The following is a 15,276-nucleotide window of genomic DNA, read 5'->3' as shown; positions in this document are numbered from 1 at the left end:
GGAGAAACAGTAAAGAGACTAATAGGGTCTTAATTACAGGACCTTATAGTCGAGTTGAAGAGAAAAATCTAATATTAAAAAGTAACAAATACTTATAATAGAAATTAATTCTAAATTAGCTTCACAAAACTCATAGTTTTTCAAGCATGCAGAAAAGGGGAAATATTTTTTAAATGGTCGGTCCACAGAAGACTGGATTTTAAATGAGGAGGTAAGATACAGATATGAGGACAAGATTATCGTCATGAAATGCTTGAAAATAGGAAAAGAGAATATGCAAGAGGGTGGAAAGGAAGGTATGAGATTGCATACCTGTTTTCCTAGAAACTTTATAACTCACCACTGGGTAGCAGTAACAGAAAACTTTCCTTTTCCTAAGATCTGGGAATGTGATTGCTGCTTTAATTCTCTCAGGGGAATTAGCATGTGTTTGTAAAGCTTATTAGAGGTGCGTGTGTGTGGGGAAAACAAAATGAAACACTGTGTTGACAAGAGCTGTCTGTAAATGTCTAGGTTTGGACTGGCTCCATTGCTCTTGGCTTCATACTTTTGGCATATACAACTCAGGTCAGAAAATGTTACTGAAAGGTTTAAAGTAATAATTTTTAGTTGAAAAACTGAAAATATCTTTTATTAAGTAAAATACTAAAAATTTTATTTTAAAAATGTGGATAGCTTCCTTTTTTTACTCTTTGCACAAAGCTTTTGGAAGACATTATTTTCATATTAAAAATGTATAGGTTTTTGTTTGAAATGTAGGTTGGAACAGTAGAAAAACAGGAAAAAAAAATCATCCAACATTGTTCTTAAAAGACTACTTTTTTAAAAGTTTGGTTTTTTTTTTGTTTTTTTTTTTTTAATTTCTGTCCAGTCTCTTTTACCCATGAAGAGAAATTTAGAGTGGCAAGACCAGAATACATTTATTTTTGGAATCTATATTTCTGAATAGATTTCTATGCACAAGAAAATTATAAACATTATTTGAAATTTTCATAATTCTACATGGGAGCTATATAGATATCTATGTCTTTGTGCATAAAAATTTTTCTCAAAAGATTTGTACCAAACTCTTAACAGTGATTCTCCATAGAAAGAAGAAATTTGGAGTAGGGAGAAAGAAATATTTATTTACACACATACACACACACACACACACACACACACACACCCTCTTGTTGGAAGTAGCATATACTACTTCTGAAGTTAACAAAAAGAAATTCAAAAGTCAGTCCAGCACCTGAGGCCTTGATTATAGATTTTTTTAAATTTACTTAACAGTTTATTGTGAGAATAAAATTAATAAATAAATATTTTATAGTCTCTAAATTAAAAATAATCTATCCAAATATCTTAACAGTTAGTTAAAGCACATAGAACATATTCTTTAATAAAGTTATATTCATCTTCACATCATTGCCTCTCTGAATTGAAAGATTAGCTTCTATGAACACAGGCAAGATCTTTAATTCAAACAAATTGAGTACAAGATCAGTTTGGATTAGAAGGAGTGTGCAATTTGACTAAAATTAGTTAAAGCTTTTAATGTTGTTAAGTAGATGTATAACTCTACTAATTAAATTTTTTCAAATAAATGTGTTATAATTGTAAGCTTTTTAGACAGAAAGATGGTAAGAATAAAATGATTCTTTACTATGGATGATTTTGTGTCCCCAGAAGATATCAGCAATATCAGGAGATGTATTTGGTTGTCACAACCCTGGGAAGATGCCACTGGAATCTAGTGGGTAGATGTCAGGGATGCTGGTAAACATCTCTTAATGTACAGGACAGCTTCTCACCAGCAAAGAATTATGTAAGCATACAGAATTCTCTCCCTATAGTCTAACTTCCAATTTTATTGTACTTTATTACCCTTGATTTTTATATTTCTTGTACTTTCCTTTTTGTTTAAATTTCATTTTGGTTTGTAGTTACTTTTGAAATTTCAGGCTTTTAGTATATATTTTAAATTAGTAATAACTAGAATCTGAGTATGAATATGACAAATGGGAACTCCCCTACGCTGTAATTTAGGCTGAAAATTGGCACAACTGTGGAAATGAGTTTGGATAGCTTTAAAATATACATGTCTTTGACCCAGATTTCACCTATTTTTAAATTTTAAGACTTTATTATGTCATATAATCTATCGAATATCCTTTTATTGCAAGACACCTCTCTTCATCAACTTGTTCTAAACTGGACTAGTTACTGTCAAGGACTCATGCAGTTGCCCTCCTGGGACTTCTCTTGATGGCTTTTCTAGGCTGAATTCATTGTTCCTTGAATCTTATGTTATTCTCTTTGGTTAACCCTCACATTTTGATAGTATATATCTTCAAATAACTTCTTAAGAAATGATGATACATGTTCTTCCTTACTTTTCCAAAAAAGTCTCGATAATAACTTACTAATTGAGTGATACCTTTTTCATTCCTCAAATCATTCCTGTAAGATTTTAGCATCTTTTCTTTACCTTTGATATTCCAAAATAACATATTTTTAAATTGATTAATTAAAGTCACTAATTGTGCTGGACATTTGGTAACTTTTTTTTCTGAAGTCTGTATTCTTTAAGTCTTGGAAAGTCTTCCATAACTCCTCTGATAAAATTTCAACAGCCTATTTTCTCTATAGCTTTTTTGGGAACTTTTATTGTTTGGATATTGAGCTTTCTGTATTAGACATCTTGAGTTTAATCTTTTTTTGCTCCTACATTTTACTTCCGTATCATTTTTTGTTCTATCTTCTGAGAAATTTTCTTATTGTTATTTTCCAACTCTCTATGGAATTTTTCTTTTGTAAATGCTCTAAAATTTTAAAAGTTCATTCTTAATCTCTATTTTAGCTTATGATATGTATTTCATTCATTTCTATGGCTGCAATGTTATCCTAATTAGAGGAATTTTGTCTTCCAGAATCAACTTTTATGTTTTTTGTCCTAGGTCTTCTCAAATTTTTGTTTATATATTTTGTATCTTCATTGTTTTAAGAGTGAGATTTAAAAAGCTGATTATGGGCTCCATGTACATTGGTAGATATATTAGTTGGACTTTGCTTTGACATGATTGAGTGAGGTCCTGGCTTTGTGGCGGATCCTTGCATAACAGAGAGGTATGTTCTCTCAGGTCATTTGCTAGAAGTAAAAATATAGCTGCTGTGGTTTATATGCAAAAGAGTGGACAAGGAGTGTATTTCTTATTTTCTTCTCCTCTTTGGGAGTGGCCCCTAAGAAAAACCACGAAAAACATGCTACAATTGTTTTTTTTTTAAACCCATTACTCAAAGCCATGGCTTTCACCCTCTTTTGGGACCAATTTACTGACATAGTTAAATGAACAGCCCAAATTTCTAGAGGCTCCATAGGCCCCTTGAGCAACCTAATATCTGAAATACTTTTACATTGGTTTCAACCTGTGGTTTCACTACACTGAGTGAACTCATTCTTCTAACCAATTTTCAGAAGAAGATTAATCTTTAAGAAGGAGAATTTTTAAATGTTTTTTTAAAAGTGCCAGAGAAGACAAGCTTGAAGGTAGTAAGGAAATGTGTTAAATAAAAAGAAGGGAATATATAATATCAATGTTCAAATTTATGAAGAAATAATATTCTGATGGCGAAATAAAAAAAAAAAGAAGACTCATGAAGCAATGGAAGTTTTTCTGGTCTTTGTAAACTTTCTCAGACTTCTCAAATTTTCCTGTTAATTAGATGTGAACACATTAGTATTGGTTTCCATTGAAAATGGCAGCCACTAATAGATTGTATATTTTAGGTATTCAGCTGGGGAATCAGATTGTCTATTTGGGGACATAAATGACATGTTATAGGAAGAAGTAGCAGACAAGTAAGCAAAAAGATTAGGCAACCTTAAACATAGTTGAGAAAATTGGGTGGTTGGTTTTTTAACTTAGTTGTGTACAGAGTAGCTATGGTTTTGAAGTGGTATTTGGAATATGAGAAGTCAAGGTGGAACTACAACAGATGTTATATTCATAGAGACCCCAGGGCTCTGTCCTTTGGGTCAGACAGAGCTTCAATCCAGTACCCTGGATAGCTCCCAGGGATGCCAGTATCCCTAAAATCTAAGATCTTGCTGAAGTCACCATTGGTTCCTCCTGGTTGGTAGAATTCCCTACACGTTCTCTACTTAGTCACTGAGAAGTAAATTATATTCCCATTTCACCTATGAAGTTTTGTTTTTCTCACCAAATTTTCAGGGGCAGATCTTCAGAACTAACCTCAAGCCAGACAGAGTGTCGTGCCTCTAAAGAATCTAGAAGATTTGTTTGGAGAGAGAAAGAGTATATTTTTCAAATAATGGGGTTATTTATCTCCTGGGGTTTCCGTTATTTCAGATTATTATTCTTTTATTTTGGGAAATGTACTTAATCTTGCTTAAAAGTAAAGAAATGTGAACTAAAGCTAGATTTACTTTTTGTTCATCACTTTGGGAGACATGCAGATAATAGCAAGTGATTGAGAGAGTTTGGAAAACAGGCCTTATATGAAGTAAAGGTAATGATTTCAAAACAGCCCTATATTAAGTAATGGTAACAATTTCACATAATAATTTGGAAATTCACATTTAAAAAGCCATTTAAGCCAGTAATTACAATATTCTATGTTAAGAAAGTGATCATAGAAGTATAAAAAGAAATATAGATATGAACATTAATTACAGATTTTTAATTATATCCTCAAATTTAAATTCTTCTCAAACATATTATATGTACTTCTTTTACCAATTTAATGTCTTTTGAATGTATTATTATATATATGTGTACATATATGTAAGCATATATATACATAGAAAGATGCAACATAAAAAATCATTAATAATGTAATTTAAAACATAATATTTTGGACAAGAATCATAAAACCTATATATCTACCCATACTATATATTTTTAATTACAAAGACGTCTTAAATAATTTCATGTATTAATTTTGGAATAAATATTTTATAACTGAGTATTTCATGTAAATCAGTGACTTCCTGTTCTTTTAAAAAATACTTATCGACTATCTACTATGTTTTAGGCACTGGCTTGGATATTAGCTGTAACGGATATGGTCCCTGACATCATGGAATTTACCATTTAAAAAGGCAGCAAATATATTCAACAAAGACCACACAGTAAAATATATAATAACAAATAATTATAAACTCTATGGTAGACATGTAATAGGAACAATGAGACTAGTAGTGGAAGAAACGGGGAAAGAAACCCTAATTTGTAGCTTTCTCCAATATATGTAATTTAAATACTTCCATATTGGCCAGTTTCAGGCTTCTAGTGTGTGGTTACTGAATATGAAATTGAAAATAAATGTTCATAATTGGACCTGGTGAGCTAGTATGATCTGGCTCAAGCATGCTACTGAACAATAGGATAAAATAGAGGACACGTACTATATAGTGAAGGAGCAGGGAGGAATGTCAGGAAAACTTTTAAAGGAGATGACATTTAAGTTGAACCCTGAAGGATGAGTTCAGGGAGAGAGAATGATAGTGGAAAGGTGAGGAGGAGAAGGAGAAATTGAATTGAAAGGTGGCAAGAGAGAATAGTTCAGGTGAGAGTTAATGACAGCATGTGCTGAAATGGTGGCAATAGATTTTGAGAGAATTCAAGGCATATTCAAATTAAATGATAAGAACAACTATTTTTCAAAATGTATTTGACCTCTAAGTTTCCTTCCAGTTTCATAATGTTATGAATACCAAAAGTATTTCTCAAACTCAGGCAATCTAGATGTATACATTTTGTTTGCATTCTACCTTAGTTACACTTACAATATTCCCAGTCTGAACATTTAGGTAAAATGTTACGTGAATTCAAATGGCATTTCTCCACTCCTTATCCCCCTCCCTCTCTTTCCCTCCATCAGGCATGCATCAACAATCTGCTTCCTTAAGAATCCAAATACTGACATCTTAATTCAGATTCTTCACGGATTTAGAATGTAGGATTCAAATAAAGCTTTCTTTATCTAGCTGGGTGACAGACGACACAGTTCTTACAGAATTGAAGCCACATTCCTCTCCTTATTCATGTAATCGTATTTCAGTGTTTTAATGTCTATATTTGACCCAAAATTAGCTTCAGGGTAGTTTGAGAAGCAAGATCTTCCATGAGGTATGATACTTTGTCATATGTTCTCACTCATATTTATTTTATCAGCACTATTCAGAAAGTGACCAGGGATTTTAGAGACACAGTAGCTGTTCATGCTCAGTCCCTTAAACTCATCTCCAGAATGATAAATTCACTTCTAAAAAAAGAAGGAGGTCTATTGGTAATTATTGTTCTCAACTCTTCAGCAACTCCAGGCTAAGATATGAGATTTTTAGTACCACTATCTTGTTTCATTGGTAGTAGCTGAATCCAAAACACTAATTCCCAACATACGGAGAATTTGCTGAATTTAGGTTAATATCACAAAATGCCTACTGAGGCAATATTTTGATGCTCCATTTACACCTTTTTTTCCTGTCTTGCATGATTACAACTTAACTTCTGTTCTTTGTTGGAGCTACATCTACTCTCTGTACTGGGAAGAAAATAGGGGCGGTTCTTTTAAAAGAGCAATCTATCTGATGATCTGGTTAGTAATCCAGCCTGAGTTTACCTTATTTTGCGGTGCGGTGGACAGACATTCATCTGAAAAAGCATGACCCACCGGAGGTCTTGTAGCATTGTTTTTTAATTAATAGGATTAAAATTCCCTCTGGGCAGCAGGGTCTCTGCAATCACTCATGGAGCTTGTTTTCTGCCCAAGGACACTGGGCTGAAGATGACAATGGGGATTGCATTCAGTCTGTACTCCTTTAGTCAAGGCTCTGAGGAGGGTCTGCTTCTGCCTGAAGGTAGGCCCTCTATGAGCTGGTGGGTGGTCTTGTAGGCCAGAAGATATCTTGCCTATTTTCCAGCTTGTTAGCAGAGGTACTCAAACAGGGATCTCAAATGAAGATTGATGAAGATATTGAGCAGTTGGCACAGCTTCCTTGTTGGGGACTATTCCAATGAAAGGAGCATGAGTATCCCAGGAGAAACAACTCCAAGCTTTAGTGAATGGAGAGGAGTGAACTGAGACATATTATACAGCCTACGGCAGCACTGGCTTCCCAGAAACACAGTGAAGTCTTAATGGCTTACACAAGGGGTCTGGAAACTCATGCAGTTTCTCAGGGGACCCACTTTAGGGGCTCTCTATTGCCTTTAATTATTCTTCCCAAATTAGTCTTAAAAATTCTTTAGGATGAGCTAGAAAAAAAAGGTGGAGGTAAGACTCCTTGGCTGTGTCAGCTACTGCTGATCCGGATACAGGACACTTTTCCTCTCTCTACTTCCACATCCCTTAATGGTGAAGAGGAGCACTTCTCCCAGGGTATCTCGGGCCCACAGAAATTGGTGAATGGCACTACTCACTACTTTTTAATAATGTTCTGCCAACATGGATCTGAATTATAATAGCAAATCCATAAAACTATCTAGACTTGTGTTTGATGGGGACTTTGGTTGATTAATTTCAGGTGTAAAACAGGACAATAACACTGATTATTCATAATATTATTTTTGTTTGAGTCATATTCTTAGTTGTTAACCCCATCAAAATACCGAGAGAATCCTTTTGTAGGGTGATGAATTTGATGAATTCGAGAAAATTTAAATGATTTTAAATTTCTGTACTGTAACTCAATTACTTCTTTCTTTTCCTCAATTATTCTTTAGCTGTTGAGCTATGATGGCAAAAGAATCTAGAATTCACATAAAGCACTGCAGCATGAAATGAGAAAATCATAGGAGGACCCCAAATCTAAGGATACTGAGACACTAACTAGATCGGAATTGGAGGCAGGCCTTGGTTTTATCCTTCATTTTGTGCCAAACTTAAATAGAGTAAACTCTGTTATAAACATAAATCATACATAAATGATTAGTACTCAGATAGTTAAAAACAGGGTTTATATAATTTAAAACTACACTATAAATAAGAGGAATTTTCATGTTATATGCAAGAATATTGTGATTGCTGGACCCTCATTTGTAGAGGTAATAAGGTCATAAGATATGTATCTTGCCTCTAGTTTTCTAGTTGTCATGTGATATATTTTTGTGTTGGGGGTGGGGAAGAGTGTTTTAAAAGAAGGCATGAAAAGTTCATCATAAGTAGTTTTAACTTGAGCTTTCTGGAAGTTACCGAAAAAATCCAACTTGAATTAAAAAAACGTAAACCTCTGAAATTTAAGTTTGTTCATTGTTATTGCTTGAGGGTGCCCTTATTATATCTGGCTAGGCTTAAAATAACTATGAGAGGAAAGGAAGTAGGAGTGCACTTTTGATCTTAACATAAGGGGGGAAAAAAGGAAGAAAATAAAATCTATGATTCTAAACCTCCCATAATAGGCAAAATATCATTAGTCTTTTCTGGAAGATAATCTTACTAAGCTTATTTGTCTGATTTTTTTTCTGATTGATTTTTAGCTATTATTTCTTATGCTATAATTCATGTGATACCTCTCTTTTAACTATAAATTACCATAGAGCAGATTCCTCAAACTATGCAGATATGAATATGGCCACCATTAGCATGGTTATGTTACATAAGAACAATTGATTCAATTGTGTCATGATGTAGCATTTACTATCTGATCTTTTGCTAAAAATATGTTCTTATGAACACATATGCCAAATGATAATCACTGTGTTTATTATAGCATAAGCATTTATATTTTAAGATGTGTGGATTTTAAAAGGAACTTTTCAGTTCTGTAGCATGGAAAATTCTCTGGCCATATGTTAGGGATGAGATTTGATGTTGAGTTTAGGGACATTTTCATACACCACAAGTGATTTATCATCCAGGGCTTGATTAAATAATGTTTTTATTCACTAAATATTAAATGTGTTATGAGAGATGTAGAAATAAGACACTTTCTCTATAGTCAAGGGGTTCATAATCTCATGAGAGTGATGGAGAGGAGAAGATAGAAGAAGATATAATAGACACTAACTAAATACCAATCACTGAACTAAATACTTTACATGCATTATTTTATTTATTCCTTTTAATAAATACCCATATGGGAGAGGCTCTCTAATTATTTCCTTTTTAAATGAGGAAACCAGGGTTTCAAAGATTAAGTAAATTGCTTACGGTTATAAAACTTGCAGTCTAACTTTATAACTTAGATTTAAATTTATGCTATATAATGCCCCTATCTTCCTTGGCATGACATAGTGATTAAGAGAACAGAAACCATGGAGTTTGAACTCTAGGCATAACTACCAACAGATTTGAGAGATCTAGTTTCTATTTTTAAGTTTTATCACTGTCTTAACTAATATGTGCTTTTTAATTGATTACAAAATCTTTCCATACCATTTAAGTAACAATGATTTTTATATTTCATTAACTATCCACAGAGCATTGGAGGACATTGAGTTAAAAACAAAAGAAAAAAACATTGATGTATATTTTTGGCAGTTGTCATTGCTTCAGTTTAATAAGGTAGAAGCTATTACTTGTTCCTTGGCCCTTAACTGGAAGCCTTCATTCAGTCACTGTGCTCTCTCAGTTTTCATAAGGGCTGTAGTTTTGGACCCACCATGTGCTAAATTTATTAAGCAAAAAACATGACTCTTGGTGTTGAAAGCTATATTGGGACAGCCAAGCAGGTCCGTGTATGTCCTAGTTATGCCAATAAACCCAGCCAGAAAAATTTTTAATAGTTGCATGAGTAACTGGTATTTTAAAAAGACACCCACACGGAAGAGAGAGGTACAAGGAAAAATCAGATTTTCAAGGGCTCAGTAGGAGAGTTTGCTTTTTCTGTTAAACTCCACCTGCAGTCTAAGCAAGGAGGCTGGTGCTGTGTCTGCAATAGCAACTCGTGTTTCCTTTATGTATTGTGTGGGATCTGATAAATTTTTCAGGATCCAGTCCAGCTGTGCTCTCATCACATTGATTTAATGGCCCTTAAGAGAAACCATAAAAGTGCTTTCTGGTTAGTGGGGCCCAGCTGTTTTTCATAGTATTGCATAAGACAGCAAGCTGAGTTAGCTATAGATTAATGATATTAAAAATTCAACTTTTTCCATATTGTTTTCTTTTCATACCAAATAAGACTTAGAGCAAATATGTGAGTTGTTAGGTTATTGAGCCCAAAGGTAAAGGACCTGAAGAGATTATCTGATTTGATCCAAATAAGCTAATTGAGGCCACCAAATAAACACTGGATCATATTAACCCATGTAGTAGGTGTATGAATGTGTGTGTGTGTGTGTGTGTATGTGTGTGTGTGTGTGTGTTCCCCAGGGGTGACGTTAAGGCTGATGGCTAGAGGGAAGGCTCTCTTTTCATTACCAGGCAACAGTGCAAGAAGCCAACAAAATTATTTGAGGATTATCAGACTCTCTGATGAGGTTAAGAACACTGAAAGTCAGTATGAAATAAAGAGCTGTGTAGATTTACAGTGTCATTCATGTCATTTGAGCCCTTTGGTTTTTTGCAAGCAGAAGGGTGATCGCACTACCAGGCAGTCTGTTAAGTATTAAGCTGGGGTATGAAACAGACTGTATTGAAAACGTTTCTTCTCAGAAGCAAACGTGAAGCACTCAGAGCTTTTGTGCGTCAGGTACTTTTAGGCAATATAGTACTCAGAATAGTAAAATATTTTCTCGCTCTTTTTAAACAGTGAGATATAAACAAACAAACAAACAAAAAACAGAGATATGGAGATCAGAAGAGTTAGAGAAAAAAATGTTCATCTAAAACCATGAGTTTTAGTATTTTATCAAATTATAGTTTCTAAATTCAGGGAGTACGACATGGACACACTGAAATTCAAAGTTATTGTAGAAACAAATGGCTGGAGAATTATAACTATTATTTAACTAATTTTTGGGTGATCGGCTCTGATTGCAATAGCTTCTTTTAAAATAAGACCACATGGAAGTGATTCATTGTTTGCAATTGTAGGATCACAGAATGTGAAAGATCCTGCATAGCAAACTAATGTGCAATGCTTGTAGTTTACATAGGAAATAATTTACATTACCAGTGGGGGAAAAAAAAAGATTTTGTTAAGAACAATATTTTCAGAAGCAGCTCACTCAAGCAATTTAGAAGCTTCCATTTAAATACAGGGCTTGATATACCTATCTACTCATTAATGTGGTTACCACTAATAACACTTCGATAGCTTATTTAAATTTCAATTGCTTTTAAAACATCTAAAAGTTGTGTATTTCACATTTAATGATTCCTTTCCCTACAAGTTTAAACACTAAGGATAGCTCTGCATTTTTAAAGGTTGTTCAGGGCGATCCAATTATAAGGAAATCTATGAAACTATTCTCTAGATGGAGAGAAAGTAGTATATTTGTATAAAACTAGATAATGATTCAAGGTCCTATATATCCATCATGTTTTTCCCCTGGGGCAATTAAACAAAGACTTTAGAGTCCTTAACAGATAGGTACAGACAGAACTGGAACAAGAGAAATGCTAGGAGTGCTTTAAGGTCAGTTTTTCAGTAGCTGCTGCTTTTGATTAAGTATTATGTAGACCAGTTCTTCTCTAATAAATCACATTAGCTTGAAAAATCAAAGGGTTGGTGGCCTAAGTAGACAACAATAACCAATATCTTAATGTTGCCAGATACTTCTGTGGGAAATGCTAAGCCATGTCAGTATTTGCCATTGTTGCAATTCTAGCCAATGCTCTAAAGGCAGAGTAGCTTTGCTTGGTCATGATGTGGGAGTGATGAGAATGTGACATCCTTCTGTTCTATCACTTGCCAACAGAGTCAAGTTTTTCTTTAGCTACCAGGAGCCGTGCAGCTTGGGCTCTCTGTAGTTCTCTGTGGTTTGCATTCAGTTCCGAATTCAGAGCCCTGTATAAGAAAGTTGTTGGCAACTGGCAGCATGCAAGTCAGAAAAATGCCAGCTTGATGTAATGCAGGCTTCTATTTCACTTCAGAATGAAAATTTAATGTTCCTTGAGAGTCTGTTACAGAAGAATTCATTATGGTTATTTTACGAATGATGGGTTCTGAAAAATAATGTTTGGACCACATATTTTTATGGCTATTTCAGAAAATGCATTAGAAGAGGCAAACAGCAGCACGAATCATGCTTGACTAAGTTAGAAGCAGAACTGGTTCAGCACAAACTGAGTTTTTGTTTATTTCTTTAGATCTAAGGTAAAAGGCTGTGTAGTATAGAGCATGCAGTTTAGAGAAGGATGTCTAGTCAGGCACTGTTCTGTAAGGGATTTTGCCTTCTTTCTTTTGCTTGCTCTAAGTAATTGAATTATTTTGAATTTTTTCTAATTAGTATTCCTCTATATGCTCATTTAAAAACACTGGGAAACAAAGAAAATCAAAAGAAGGAAGAAAAATATGAATCTGGCCACGCATATATAACTATTGCTAACACTTTGTATCTCCTTCCAAGGAAGTTCTTTTGTATATGTAGGCTTTAAAAACATAATATGACCATGATGCTATCAGATCAATTTAAAAACATATATGGTCTGTCTATGGCCATGCCACCCTGAACGAGCCTGATTACGTCTGATCTCGGAAGCTAAGCAGGGTGGGGCCTGGTTAGTACTTGGATGGGAGACCACCTAGGAAGACCAGGTACTGTAGGCGTAAAAATAAGGAATTGTAAACTGGCAAGGTCCTTGCAATCCGTGAGGTCAAACAAGGGTTGCCCCGCTTAAAAAAATAAAATAATAAAATAAATAAAAACAAATAAACATATGATCATTATTAGTATCAGGTTAATTTTGCATTTAGCACTAAGTTGCATGCATATTTCTTATGTAAAATAAATATTTCCAGACTCTCTCTCACATTAATGCCCAAATATTAAAAACCCAGAATCTTGTTCAGTCAGCAAAAAGTCTTTTAGCAGGCTCCGCTCCCCAAGCATTTCTGAGGTCCTGGAGGAACGCTTATGCATTCTCACATCCACCCTGGTTGTCAGTTGTCACCTTAATGCTCTATCTACTCTAGAACATTACTCGTCTGTTGCTCTCTTATCACTTTATAATCAATGTTTCCAGCCTGCAATAGTTTTTTTCTGACTGCCACATCTCAGGAATGAACACATGCTAAATTTCCCAAATATGAACTAATACCAGGCAATTCACAGATAAACTGTTAGAATTTGAGTGTTACCAGAAAATGCAATGTAAGAAAAGTAAAGTCAGAAATATTTAAATGCGTATTTAATATTCTATTGAAGAAAACAATCTAAATTTCTTAATTATGGGACTGTCATTGAACAGTTAGTTTTCTCTCCCAATATTTTTGTTTTTTAAGATAATTTATATATATGTATATACTTTTGTAAATTTTTTTAAATTCTATTTTACATACCACCTCTGCAGAAAATATTCTTAGTTCCTGACATCTGTCAGAACATTTTGTGGGAAATAAGTTCTAGAGGAAGAATTTCTTGATTCATTTACTTTAATGGTTAGCAATAGTTTGCGTTTGTATTTCTACTTGAGTCAATTTGATAAATTATATTTTTCTAGGAACTTGACCCTTTTATCTAAGTTTTCGAATTTACTTCCATAATCTGTTTATAGTATTATATTACCTATTTCTTAGCTGTAGCTATAATTTCTCATTTTTTACATTTGATACTGTGTATGTTCCTTCTTTTGATTCACCTTGATAGGTTTCTCCAGAGTTTATTAATTTTACTATGAAAAAGTTTATGGTTTTATTTTTATATTTTATTAATTTCTACTCTTATCTTTATTATTTCCTTCCTTCTACTATTTTTAATTTATTATTTTATTTATGTTTTAAACTTCTTTATTTGAATGCTTAGTTAATTTTCAGCCCTCATCTTTTTCTAATAGAAACAAAGTTGTACTTTTGTCCTAAGCACTGCTATAGCTGTATCCAAATCCTTTTGTTTGTAGTGTTTTTCATATTTTATTTACTAAATAAAATATTTTTAGCTCCAAATATTTTCTAATTCCCATGAAAATTTGTAATGTCTATCTTCTTATTTAGAAATGTTTTCTTGATTTTCAAACTTATGAACTTCTAGTCATCTTTTTGTTATTATTTTCTAATTTACTTGCACAAAGTACTATATATTTATAGTAGTATATATTACGTATTATTCAGTATACAATATTTGCTTTATATTTTGGATTCTCTGATATTGGGTGAATATACATTAATAATTGTTATAGCTTCCTAATGAATTGATCATTTTGTCATTATATAATGTCTTTCTTTGTCTCTAGTCATAGTTTTTGACTTAAAGTCTGTTTTGCTTGATATAAGCATAGCCAGCCCTGCTCGCTCTTAGTTACCATTTGTATGGAACATCTTCTTTCATCTCCTCACTTTTAGCCAATGTGTGTCCTTAAATCTAAAGTGAGTCTCTTGTAGACATATGCTGAGTCATTCTTTTATCCATTTGGCCACTCTATGTCTTTTGACTGGGAAGTTTAATCTATTTGTGTTTAAAGTAATTATTGATGGGGGAGCACTTACTTTTTTTAACCTTAATTTTTTTGTCTGTCTTGTAGCTCTTTCATTTTCCCTTTCGTCTCTTGCTGTCTTTTTTGTGTGTTTCATTGATTTTTATTTATTTTTTTAGTGATGTGCTTTTATTCCTTTTCTTTTTTATGTATCTTCATGGATATTTCTTTGTGGTTATCAGGAGGCTTATATAAAATATGTTATAGTTATAAGTTTATTTTAAGCTGATAACCACTCAACTTCAGTTGCATACAAAAACTTTACACTTTTACACCTCCATACACCTTATGTTGTTAATGTCACAATCTATATCTTTTATATTGTGTATTCATTCACAAATATTTGTATTATAATTTTTTTAACTTTTATACTAAAATTAAATTGATTTACATATCATTCAAGTAATACAATATTCTTTATTTATCTATATATTTACTTTTATATGTGAGTTTTATACTTTCATTTTCTTTCATGTTGCTCATTAATATCCTTTCATTTTAATTTGGATAATTACCTTTAGCCTTTCTTATAAGGCAGATCTAGTTGTGATGAACTCTCTCAGCTTTTGTTCATTTGGGGAAGTCTATCTCTCCTTCATATTTGAAGGACAGCTTTGTTGTCCAAGAATATAATGTTTGTGGTTGGCAGTTTTTTGTCTTTCAGAGCTTTAAATATATCACCCCATTTCCTTCTGTAAACTTTCTGTTTTAAAATTCACTGATAGTCTTGTGGAAGTTCCCAAGTGTATA

At 33.2% G+C, this 15,276-nt stretch overlaps 1 pseudogene; it reads left to right on the top strand.

Moving 5' to 3' along the window:
- Positions 1-12,545: 12,545 nt before the first annotated feature.
- Positions 12,546-12,664, top strand: LOC111738786 (annotated as a pseudogene).
- Positions 12,665-15,276: the final 2,612 nt, after the last annotated feature.

This window comes from Pteropus vampyrus, unplaced genomic scaffold, assembly GCF_000151845.1.
Source record: "Pteropus vampyrus isolate Shadow unplaced genomic scaffold, Pvam_2.0 Scaffold43, whole genome shotgun sequence".
Lineage (NCBI taxonomy): Eukaryota > Metazoa > Chordata > Mammalia > Chiroptera > Pteropodidae > Pteropus > Pteropus vampyrus.
This window is presented reverse-complemented; position numbering and strand designations above follow the sequence as displayed.